The 13,466-nt window shown below is 45.3% G+C and overlaps 1 pseudogene; it reads left to right on the forward strand.

Moving 5' to 3' along the window:
* Positions 1-2,603: 2,603 nt before the first annotated feature.
* On the forward strand, positions 2,604-2,814 carry LOC142426721 (small ribosomal subunit protein eS28-like; annotated as a pseudogene).
* Positions 2,815-13,466: the final 10,652 nt, after the last annotated feature.

Consider the following 13,466-nt stretch of genomic DNA (forward strand, 5'->3'; position numbering starts at 1 on the left):
AGAGAATTCTTGGAGGAAAACTTCCCCAGCTTAATGAAAGAAAACCATACAACCATTCAGGAGGCTGAAAGAACACCAGCAAGATTGAACCCCAAGAAGTCACTAAGGCACATAATAGTTAAACTATCCAACTTTGATGAAAAGGAGAAAATCATGAAAGCAGTTAGGGAAAAACAAGCAATCAGATATAAAGGTTCCCACATAAGAATATGCTCAGACCTATCAGCAGAAACTATGAAGATGAGGAGAGAGTGGAGTAACATATTCCAAAAAACTGAAGGAAAACAACGCAAATCCAAGAATACTCTACGCAGCCAAATTATCGATCAAAATAGATGGAAAAGTAAGAGTCTTCCCAGACAAGGAAAAACTCAAAGAATATGTTACAAGAAACCTAGCCCTACAAAAGATCCTTGCCAAACCAGTGTGGGCAGAAGAACAACACTCGCCAAGCATAATAAAGAGACTGCCACATAGAACAACCTCACCCAGAGGGCAGCAAAGAGAAAACAGACTCCAAGATAGCATTGGCTTAAGGATGGAAAGAAGTCAAGAATGATACATACACACATGCACAACACACGAATGAGAAAGGAAAGTAGGAAAACTCCCAACACAAAAGGTATAAGATGACATCACAGAGTCCTCAGATGGAGATAATAACCCTGAATATCAATGGTCTGAACTCAGGCATTAAGAGACTGAGACTAGCAGACTGGCTTAGAAAGCACAACCCATCAATTTACTGCCTACAGGAGACACATCTCAAGGCTACAGACAAAAATAGGCTGAGAATCAAAGGCTGGAGAAGGTCGTACCAAGCAAACAGCAATACAAAAGAAGCAGGGGTTGCAATCCTAATCTCAGATAAAATTGACCTCAAAGTGCAAACCATAAAAAGACATAAGGAGGGACACTATATAATGCTCAAGGGAATGGTAGGCGAAGAACCACTGAGCATTGTAAACATATACTCCCCGAATCAGAGACTGGCTGAATACGTCAACCAAACACTCCAAAAGATTAAAAAAGAAATCACAGACTCGACAATTATAGTGGGGGACTTCAACACACCACTCTGAGAAAGATAGATCACAGGGAAAGAAAGTCAACAAGGAGGCTAGAGAGCTAAACACCACAATTAGACAATTTGACCTGATAGATATTTACAGAGCTTTTCATCCAAATAAAAATATTTTCACATTCTTTTCAAGTCCACATAGCACATATTTGAAGATAGACCACATGCTGGGGCATAAGGCAAATCTACATAGATTTAAGCATATTAAAATAATTCAGACCTCTCTCTCTGACCACTGTGCCATAATGCTGGAAATCAACAAAAGGAAGACAAAGAAAACAAGAGCAAACAATTGGAGGATGAATAACTCTACTGCAAAAGCAGTGTGTACTGGTGCAGATCAGAGATGAAATTAGGAAATTTCTAGAAACCAATGAAAATGAGCACACAACGTACCAAAACTTATGGGACACAGCAAAGGCAGTCATCAGAGGAAGTTTCATAGCAATAAAAGCACACTCAAGAGACTCTTGATTGATATGCTGACACAAAATTTACAACAACTAGAGCAGAGTCAGCAGGACAATCCTCCTAATAGCAAAAGAAAAATTATAAAAATCAGGGCTGAGATCCAGGAGAGGGAAAATAAGAAAACTATGGGAAAAATTAATACTGCTAAACGTTGGTTCTTTGAAAGGATAAACAGAATCGATAGACCACTGGCAAACCTAACTAAAGAAAGGAGGGAACAAATTTCAATAGCAAGAATACGGGATGAAAGAGGGGTCATTACAACAGACCATAATGAAATCAAAAGGATTTCATGTACTATGGAGTACTATGAAGGATTGTACTCCAATGAATTCAACAATTTGGAAGACATGGCCAAATTCTTGGAAAAACAATCCCTCCTTAGACTATCCTCGGTGGACGTCAAGAATCTCAACAGACCCATAGCAATAGAAGAAATAGAAAAGGTTATCAAGGGATTAACAACAAAATAATCCCCTGGACCAGATGGCTTCACTGGAGAATTCTACCAAACATTCAGGGAAGAACTAACACCAATCCTACGCAACCCCTTCCAGAACATAGAAAAGATGGCAAACTCCCGAACTCCTTCTATGAAGCTAGTATAACTCTGATACCCAAACCGGGCAAGGATCCCACAAGAATCGAGAACTACAGACCGATATCCCTAATGAACATTGATGCAAAAATCCTTAACAAAATACTAGCCAACAGAATACAAAAGTATATAAAACAAATAATTCACCCTGACCAAGTAGGATTCATACCAGGGATGCAGGGATGGTTCAACATACGAAAGACCATTAGCATTATTTGTCACATTAACATGAAAAACTGTAAGAACCACATGATAATATCGATAGATGCAGAAAAAGCATTTGACAACATCCAACACCAATTCCTGTTTAAGACACTAGCGAAGATAGGAATGGAAGGAAAGTTCCTCAAGACAGTACAAGCTATATATGAAAAACCAACAGCCAAAGTCATAGTCAATAGAGAAAAGACTAACACAATCCCGCCTCCGCCCAACCGCCACTGTGTCGCCATCATGAACACCAGCCGCGTGCAGCCCATAAAGCTGGCGAGAGTCACCAAAGTGCTGGGGCTGGACCGGCTCCCAGGGACAGTGCACGCAGGTGCGCGTGGAGTTCATGGACGACAGAATCCGCTCCACCATCCGCAATGTGAAAGGCCCCGTGCGCGAGGGCGACGTGCTCACCCTGTTGGAGTCAGAGCGAGAAGCCCGGAGGTTGTGCTGAGGCCGGGTCTCGGATGTCTGGCTGACCACTTGACCCACAGGGATGAGCTGTGACTGTTCAATAAAGTGTTTATATTGTAAAAAAAAAAAAGACTAACAATCCCACTGAAAAAAGGGACCAGATAAGGATGCCCCTTGTCCCCACTCCACAAAATCCAGTAGCATGGAACATTATGAAAAATACCGCTTTCCTCTAGTTCCTAAATGCTTCCTCAACACCATTATCATGATCCCAATTCCACCTTACAAATCCGGCTGGACCAGCGGATGTACACTGGTACAGATAGGAAGTGGAAACACAGGGAACCCAAGGGGAATGATCCCTTCAGGACTAGTGGTGAGAGTGATGATACCGGAAGGGTGGAGGGAGGGTGGGGTGGAAAGGAGGAACCGATGACAAGGATGTACATATAACCTTCTTCCTGGGGGACGGACAACAGAAAAGTGGGTGAAGGGAGACGTCGGACAATGTAAGATATAACAAAATAATAATTTATAAATTATCAATGGTTCATGAGGGAGGAGGGAGCTGGGAGGGAGGGGGAAATTGAGGAGCCTTATCCCAAGGCAACGGGGTTGTTGATGCGGCCACCTGCTTTGTCGCCTTTGCCTCCACAGATAATGTTGAAAAGGCTCGCGCCGCCCATTCCTTACATCATATTAATGCTAGAACTTTACGCCTAATGTATAAAATAACCAGGGAACAAGCTCGACAAATAGTAAAACAATGCTCCAACTGTGTAACCCATCTCCCGGTACCGCACTTGGGAGTCAACCCTAAAGGGTTGGTGCCAAATGATATCTGACAAATGGATGTAACCCATCTTTCTGAGTTTGGTAATTTAAAATATGTTCACGTGTGCGTGGACACCTTGAGTGGATTCATAGTGGCTTCCCTCCAAACAGGAGAGGCCACCAAACATGATATAGCTCACCTTTTACACTGTTTCTCTATACTTGGGGCCCCTAAGCAAATAAAAACAGACAATGGCCCTGGTTACACATCTGCAGCCTTTCAAGAATTTTGTTGCAAACTCTTTATAAAGCATGTCACTGGCATCCCGTACAACCCCCAAGGCCAGGGGGTAGTGGAAAGATCAAACTTAACATTAAAATGTACTATTGAAAAATAAAAACAGGACAATGGTATCCTCCGAAAGGCACCCCCCGGAACCTTCTTAATCATGCCTTATTTATACTCAATTTCTTACGCCTTGATGATTCAGGAAAATCAGCTGCAAATCGGTTTTGGCACCCTAAATCTAACTCACAGTTTGCCATGGCAAAATGCAAAGACCTTATAAACAATTCATGGCACGGACCGGACCCAGTACTTATCTGGGGAAGAGACTCTGTTTGTGTCTATTCTCAAGAGCACAATGCAGCAAGATGGTTACCAGAAAGACTGGTCAGACAAATGGACCATAAACCTGAAGTAATGCCCTCCAGGGAGGAGTCAACCCCCTGAGAGATCCGTTTTTTGTGTGTGTTTTCACAGATTAAACAAATCACAAAATATTTGAATGCTTCTGTCGCCGGTGTTGGTTTTGGAGGAGGAGCAGTTGGACATTCTATCACCACCACCAACGATCTGGCCGCCCGCCTTCAAGAAGCTCTGGATGACTCTGCACAATCTCTGGCGTCTCTCCAACGACAAATCAACTCTTTAGCTCAAGTTGTTTTGCAAAATCGGCTCGCACTGGACCTTATTACAGCCGAAAAGGGGGGTACTTGTCTGTTTTTACAAGAAGAATGTTACTATATTAATGAATCTGGATTAGTTGAGGAGCGGGTAAACAATCTTAATAAGATCAGCAGGGAACTACTTAATTTCGGACGCCCGCCTCCAAATTCACTCAACTCAATGAATTGGTGGTCTTCGCAGTTATTTTCGATTCTTGCCCCCTTTATAGGGTCGGTAATTGTTTTGCTTGTTGTAATTTCATTGGGGTCCGTCATCTTTAACAAACTTACGTCTTTTATCAAACAACAAATAGAGGCCATCCAGGCCAAGCCCATACAGGTCCATTACCATCGCCTTGAGATGATTAGTCGGGGTGGCTCGGTATCTGACGATGAGTATGCGTTACCGGTAAGACCCTCCGCCCTTATGAGATGAGTTGGATAGCCAATGACGGGAAAGAGTGGGTGCCCCTGACACCAACCTAAGACAGGCCCTGGTTCGCCTCCACCCAAGGTGGATAAGATGCGTTCACAAAAGCCGAAGACGGGTAAGGGTCAGAGCCGCACCTGGCAACCTAAGACAGGCACAACTCCCTAAGGGTATCTCTCATTTTCTAAATACATAAAACAAAAAAGGAGGACCTGTTGGGACCCGATAGCCATTAAGACCTTTGCCTCAGACACGTAGCAGAAACTTGGCCGCTTTCTAACAGCAAGGCTTTGTTTCCTGCCCAACTTCGCCCCCACATTCCAAGCTACTGTAGCATGGGCAGTTGCGATAACTGACCTTGTTGCCATTAGTCAAAGTACTGAGCCCCATTGAACTGCAGATATACCATATTAGGAACATAGTGATCAGTTCACCTGGTAAGCCTTAGTTTGCATACGGACGTCACCACGGACGTCTTTGAGTACTGTTGCGCACCCTTTGTACCTTATTGGGAACATGTAGCCGATCGGTTGTTACACAGTAAAAAATGTGCCTCCCACTTCCTTCTCTGTTGTAATTATATACCACGAGTTTTGGCAAAATAAACGGGCTTGATCAGCACTTGTCTTGCCCCACATCTCTGTGTCTTTTTTCCATCCAGGTTCGTTGCCCCTCCGGGTCACCACGTGAGAGTCTCGCTGGACGAGACCCCAACACAGGTTGATAAGCCTTTCGAGTGGAGACATTTGGGAAACACAGGCCCTAGTCATCTGGCCTTATTGGGAGCAAATAGCACAGCTAATTTCCAAGGGCAGACTGGGCTGCCGACAATTGAGTGGTTGTGATCCGTCTGTCATAATTCAGCTTACACTCCCACTCAAGTGAGGAACCTTCTAGAAGTTGCCACAGACTTCCAAATAACTTTGGCTGAGTTTGGGGAAAAGTTAGATTGTCACTATCCTCCAGGAAAACGTTGGGTTTTTTTACAGTGAACCCCGTGGATCCTCAGCAAGGTGTTCTCACATAAGCCAACTGAAGGAGCCCCTACTTACTTCACAGACGGCCCCCGTAATGGCATGGCAGCCTACTGGGGTCCCTCCTCTCATTCCTTCTAAACCTGTTACACCTCTGCTCAGAAAAGAGAGATATTTGATATCATTTTCTTATTTAAAGATATGAAGCAGCCTATCAACATAATCAGTGACTGCCTAGACAGTGTAAGTGTGTTCTTGCATTGAGACAGTGAAGTTGAAGGTAGATCCACACTCTGACATTGGTAAGTTATCCCTGACTCTGCAGAATCAAGTAAGAACACACTCTCACCCTTTCTTCATAGGACACACAAGAGCCCACACACAGCTACCAGAGCCAGTTTCCCTGGGAAATGTCAATGCAGACCTGCTAACACAAGAGGCATTCACTACTCTAGAGCTTCCACAGGCAGAACATCAAAGATTGCACAATAATGCGGCCAGCCTTGGGGATCAATATCAACTGACATGGGCACAGCTCAGGCAGATTGTGAGATAATTGTCCTCACTGCTGGCACGCCTCACTCAGAGAAGAACCTGACGGAGTTAACCCATGTGGTGACCAGTCAAACGCAATCTGGCAAATGGACATCACTCACATACATTCATTGGACGCCTAGGAGCTGTGCATGCTCACAGACACCTTCTCAGGATTTTTATGGGCATCAGCCATGGCTGGTGAGTCCACAAAATATGTCATCAGCCACTTGCTAGCCTGTTTCGCTGTGACGGGCACTCCTACACACTTAAAGACAGGCAATGGCCCTGCCTACTCTAGCAATTTCTGCAAAGACTGGAACATTGGAACGCTCTGCAAAGATTGGAACATCCATCACATAACAGGGATCCCTTACACCCCCCAAGGCCAAGCCCTCATTGAACGGGCACATGGCACACGAAAAACTCGACTGCCTAAACAGAAGGGGGAAACAAAAGGCAAGACAGCACACAATGCACTCCATTTGGCCCTATTGACTTCAAATTTTTTCTCACTTCCAAAAGATTCCAACATAACTGGAGCCAAGAAACATTTTTCTACCCCCACAGAGAAAGCTGAAGCCAGTCCGGAGGAAATCTGGTGGAAGAATGACGGGGTATGCTTACATTCTTCCAGATGACAGAGAAAAAAGACGTATTCCGTCTTAGAAGAGTCCACCCGGGGATTGAGAGGGTAAAGGAACAGAAAGGACCCACCGAGCCACTCGGATCCTGACGGTCCCAGTCAAGGAGATGAGGGCCCTCTCCATAAGTAAGAGACATCGTAGGATCAAACCCTCTACAATTCACCCCCCCTGACTGGTGACAGATAAAAGCTCTGAACCAGCAGGCACAAGCAGAGCTAGCTGACGCTGGCAGGCCCGTCACCCAGGAGAGTGTCCTCCTGGTAATGCTTACTGTCATGCCAGTCATCTCCACCGAGGTATGTGCCAATCACGCTTATTGGACTTATGCCCCCCGTCCCCCTCTACTAGAAATCATGGAGTGGACCAAGGCTGGCCCTGTCGTGTTTGTAAATGATTCAGTATGGACCCCAGGGCTTTGGGGAAATGGAATAGCCAGACACCCCGATGAAGAGGACAGAAGCTTTAGTTTCACTCTGGGTTTTTGAAACTCTACCTTTATATGTGGGCGCCAGACCCAGCTGCTTAGCCGTGAACTCTCAGGCATGGAATAACTGGCTGGCCTTTAATGAAACCAGCTATGGCTTCTCTATGATGATGGGCGAAGCATTTGCAGAATATGAAAACTCCACTCCGATGGAAGGCAGAGGAGATATAGAAACCGTTAAGTTATGAGTGACCAAAATAACATTGCAGACAGACTCAAATGGCTCAAAGGTCAGGGGCCACATGGGAAGGTGGTAAGAAATGACAATGTAACTATTATTGATTAGGGCCCCCCACGGGAAGTTTCTAAGTAATTGCTCAGAGGAATCCAACACCACCTCAATGTAATTATGTCAGTAATTGTGAGTGGCACAAGATCCCTAATGGCATTGCCACCCCAAGGTCAAAGTTGATGGCCTGGCATGAGGGAGGCCTTGTACCTCCCCACCCAGATTTCTGAAACCTGTGAGGGGACCGGAACAATGGGACCTGTGGAACTTACCACTTGCCACTAAGACATTAACAGGCTACACAGGAAGCTTCGCTGGCACCAGGCAGTCTGGCTTTTCATAAGAATTAGACTCGATATATAGTCTCATGTGTAAAGCTGCCTTATGAAACTGCTCCCAGTGCCACTTTCCATCATTGTACATTGCTCACTTGCATTAACCATGCTCTGCCTGTAAACCTTTCTAAAGACAGCATCCTCATCCGAAAGAGCAGGATGGGGTGTGGATCCCGGTGGAGACGAAGCGCAGGTGGGAGAGCAGTCCCGAATCATCCTTCATGATGCAAGTAATGTCCGAGATACTGAAAAGGCCTCGCCGATTTGTGGGAATGTAATCGCAGTTGTAATCGGACTTCTAGCCATGACCACCACTGCTGCCGTCGCTGGGGGAGCGCTGCACGAGTCCATCAAAAGGGAACATTTCGTGCAGAAGAGCCAAGTGGACTCGCATCAGCTCTGGGCCACTCAGGCAAAGGTGGACGATGAACTAGGGGGGAGGGGGAGTAGCGGAGCTGCAGCAAACTGTCCAGTGGTTGGGAGATCAAACCATGGACTTACAGCATCAATTAAGGTTAAAATGTGATTGGAATATAACTGACTTCTGTATAACCCCTTACCCATATAATAAGACATTGCATGATTGGGATTTGATTAGGAAACATTTGCAAGAGTTTAAGGGAAACATTTCATGAGATGTTGATCAGCTTAAGAAGGTTATTTTCTGTACATTCCAAGACCGACTTGAGGCGCCTCCTGGCTTTGATATGATTAAGTGCTGAATGGCATGGCAGGGTTGGACCCCCGAGCTTGGGCTCAAAGCATTTCCCATAGCTTAAGTTCCAGTCGGACTGTGTTGTTCATCATGATTTTGATGCTCGCAGTCTCAGGTAGCTTCGACAGGAAGCTGAGAGATGTGAAAAGAGACCACGTTGCCTCTGTGGCACTACTGAATCTTAAACATAATACAAAAAGAGAAATGCGGGATACTAACACTGAGGGAAATAAGACTGGGATTATTCCCTACCTGGTACGGAGGGAATCTACAGTAGGTAGCCTGCCACTCCGGTAGTTGGAGATAGAGTCCAAGTACATTTTCCTACAGTAGTCTATCATTTCCACAGATTCTCCCCTAAAAGCTTTGCTGCCTTAAAATGAGCACGTGGTTGATTCTATCTCCCTATAGAAGCAAGCATTCCTATTTGGTCTATCTCTTCCTGCCGGCATCCAATCCCTCTCCTACCTTCCCCCGGTAGTAGATGGGCATGGAGGGATTTTATCCCCTGCCGAGACCGCTGCCAACCACGGGCCTTGACAAAGTCAGCGCATGGAGGAAGAGCATTCAAAGAAGGCTCCACCAAGGAAGGTCCCTTCCGTGAGCCCTTTGGAATTATTGGCCTGATATCATTGTTGATCATTGTAGCTGCTCTCTGGTTCTTGATCATTTTGATCACTTCCCCTTTTGGGAAACAACTGATGTCAACTGAGGAATATTCCCCAGAAGTTGACGTTACTCCCCTTCCTATGACTTTGAAAGATCCATGTCCTGATTGCGTGCAAAGTTTATTGTATGATAAAACTAGAAACTGGAAGCCAGAAACCCCCCTTAAGGAATTCATGGTAGATCTGGAGCAGGCTGAGTATTGCAACGGAACCCACGGAAATCCCATAGGCTCCTGTGAAAGCTTCTGTGCAAGACCCTAAATAAGTTTATCATCCTCTTCCCACGGTTTTCCCCTCCTTATATTGGTTACTGCATACGGGGCAGAGTATGGCTTCCCCTCCAGGAAATAACCCAAAGAGAAATAGAATTGCTGGCCCTGATTTATCTTACACAGGGGCTTGTAATTAAAGTGGCATAAGAATGATTAACAAAGAAGGTGTACAAGTTCCTTTTAGTAGTTAAGTTTTACGGAAAGGTTAGCAAGAGGAGGGCCTCCGTGATGTTTGAAGTCCACTGAAGCAAAGCTACCTATTGTGAGGCAACTCATGCCTTGGTACAGAAAGGCTGTTGGGAGTTTAATTTATGAGAACTTAGTGGACAAGAAAGAACAAGAAATGAAAACCCTAGAGGAACAGCTTAAGAAGGAACAGAAAGTAGTCTTTGTGTCTGAAATGCATCGATGCTTTATTGATTTCGTAGTTAGAACAATGCGCCCCAGTTGGATAAAGTGTGCTCAGTTATTGTTAAAGGTTTACGTCCATCACCCTTGTGCTTGAGACAGTTTTAGTTTCAAGATGTACTAATTTTTAACCAAGAAGCATGATGTGTATCTAATCAAGAGTAAAGATATATGATTATGTAACTTGTTACGGTACAGAGAATTTCTTGATGTATGACCTCAGGCCATAAGCTTTAAGCCAAGAAAAAGTTCATATAAGTTGAAGCTGTGCATGAATAAAATTGGAAGAGTCACCTGCAACCTTTGAGTCCTGTGGTTTCTGTCTCCCACTTGCCGAGGCCGTGACCCACCTTGAGGGACCCCTGGACCTTGCTGCAGCTGGACTGCGGCAATCCCCCATTGCCTGGATTCAAATATTTGCCATGAGCCTGAATTTTTGGCTTAGCTACATTATTTTGGTCATTAAACTTGCCTTGACAGGTTTCTTTTTTTAAAAATCATTTCATGGGGAGTCGTACAGTTCTTATAACAATCTATACATTGATCCATTGTGCCACGAACGTATGTACATTTGTTGCCATCATCATTCTCAAAACATTTGCCTTGCCCTTGAGCCCTTAATATCTGCTGCTCATTTTCCCCCTCCCTCCTCACTGCCCCCTAACTCATGAACCCTTCATCATTCATGAATTATTATTTTGTCATATAATACACTGTCTGACGCCTCCCCCCGCCTTTATCACTGCTGTCCCCCAGGGAGGAGGCCACACATAGATTCTTGTAATCAGTTTCCCCTTTCTACCCCACATTTTCTACACCATCCAGGCATCGCCACTCTCACCACTGGTCCTGAAGGAGTCATCTGTCCTGGGTCCCTGTTTCCAGTTGCTCTCTGTACCAGTGTACATCCTCTGGTCTAGCCAGATTTGCAAGGTAGAATTGGGATCATGATAGTGAGGGGAGGAAACATTTAAGAACTAGAGGAAAGTTATATGTTTCATCGTTGCTTCCCTGAACCCTGACTGGCTCGTCTCCTCCACACAGCCCTTCAGTAAGGGGTGTCCAGTTGACTGCCAATGGGCTTTGCGTCTCCACTCTGCACTCACCCACATTTTCAATGATAGGATTTTTGTTCCTGGATGCTTCATACCTGATCCCTCCTTGACAGCTTTCAATGCATAAAGAATAACTGTGTAGCCACTGTAGCTCTTTTGAATGTGATACATAAAACAAAAGGGGGAATTGGAGGAAACAGCAAGATTTCTCCCAGGTTGTCTCCCCAAAATATATGCCAAACCCAAGACACTGCTTGTTACACATGGTAATTGACTGCACACTAGGAGGTCAACGAAAGGTAAGAGCCTATTCTCTGTATAGTCTGACTCACTCTAAGTAGGGCCCACTCCCTTCTGATATTGTTCCCTTGAAGGAGTGCCTGAAGGCAAGCCGGGGACCACTCAAGGATGACAGGTTAGGCCACCACATTGAGTCTAGAGTCCACCCATCTTGCCACATATGTACCCCTATTCCCTCCCTGAACTACTGTTTGTACACCCATAGGCCATCCCCTCCTATTGCTTGTATTGCTTGTGTTACAACCCCTTCTCATGACATACATTGTTATCTGTAATCAGAGGGCTTGCATGGCCCCAAAGATATATAAGCTTTGGTTAGAAATAAAACCTCACGAGAGCTCTCTCCTTTTTTTTTTTTTTTTTTTTGCATTTTATTAGGGGCTCATACACCTCTTATCACAATCCATACATATACATACATCAATTGTATAAAGCACATCCATACATTCTTTGCCCTAATCTCTCTCAAAGCATTTGCTCTCCACTTAAGCCCTACGCATCAGGTCCTCTTTTTTTCCCCCCTCCCTCCCCGCTCCCCCCTCCCTCATGAGCCCTTGATAATCCACAGATTGTTATTTTGTCATATCTTGCCCTATCCGGAGTCTCCCTTCCCCCCCCTTCTCTGCCGTCCATCTCCCTGGGAGAAGGTCACATGTGGATCCTTGTAATCGGTTCCCCCTTTCCAAACCATCCTCCCTCCACTCTCCCAGCATCGCCCCTCACACTCCTGGTCCTGAAGGTATCGTCCACCCTGGGTTCCCTGTGCCTCCAGCTCCCATATGCACCAGTGTACAACCTCTGCCCTATCCAGTCCTGCAAGGTAGCATTCGGATCATGGTAGTTGGGGGGAGGAAGCATCCAGGATCTGGGGGAAAGCTGTGTTCTTCATTGGTACTACCTCGCACCCTGACTGACCCATCTCCTCTCCTAAACCTCTCTATGAGGGGATCTCCAGTGGTCAACATTTGGGCCTAGGGTCTCCACACTGCACTTCCCCCTTCATTCACTATGGTATACATATATACATATATATATATTCTTTTTTTTTTTTTTTGCATGATGCCTTATACCTGGTCCCTTTGGCACCTTATGATCTCACCGGCTGGTGTGCTTCTTGCATGTGGGCTTTATTGCTTCTGAGCTAGATGGCCGCTTGTTCACCTTCAAGCCTTTAAGACCCCAGACACAATCTCTTTCGATAGCTGGGCACCATCAGCTTTCTTTGCCACATTTGCTATGCACCCGTTTGTCTTTGGCGATCGTATCATGGAGGTGTGCAGCCAATGATATGATTTTTTGTTCTTTGATGCCTGATAACTGATCCCTTCGGGACCACGTGATCACACAGGTTGGTGTGGTCTTCCAGGTGGGCTTTGTTGCTTCTGAGCTAGATGGCCACTTGTTTTTCTTCAAGCCTTTAAGACACCAGTCACTATCTCTTTTGATAGCCGGGCACCATCAGCTTTCTCCACCACATTTACTTGTTCACCCACCTCTCCTGCCTTTTTCTTCCCCACCTCCACATGTACCACCAGGAGGAGCTGAGGCGAGCATGCTACCATGAAATATGTCTGACTTCTTTATTTTACTCTCTCTCTCTGCCATCTTTCCATTTCCCTATGGCTTTCTATAGTGTTTATATTTCTTAACCATACAATTGTGCCTACCGATCCCATGATTAGTTGTGGGGGCTGGCTACCGCCACAGCTAACCACAAGGTCAGCAGTTTGAAGTCACCAGCCACTCCAAGAAAGATGCAAGTTTCTTCTCCTGGAAAGACTGACTGTCTTGGAAACCCGCAGGGGCAGCTCTAGCCTGTCCTATAGAGTCCTGGGAGTCAGAACCAGTTTGACGGCGTGAGCTTGTGGGTGTATTTTGTTTTTCCAAGACAAGCTCAAGGTCTCCCTTAGCTGTCTGAC

Source organism: Tenrec ecaudatus, chromosome 14 (genome assembly GCF_050624435.1).
Source record: "Tenrec ecaudatus isolate mTenEca1 chromosome 14, mTenEca1.hap1, whole genome shotgun sequence".
Classification (NCBI taxonomy): domain Eukaryota; kingdom Metazoa; phylum Chordata; class Mammalia; order Afrosoricida; family Tenrecidae; genus Tenrec; species Tenrec ecaudatus.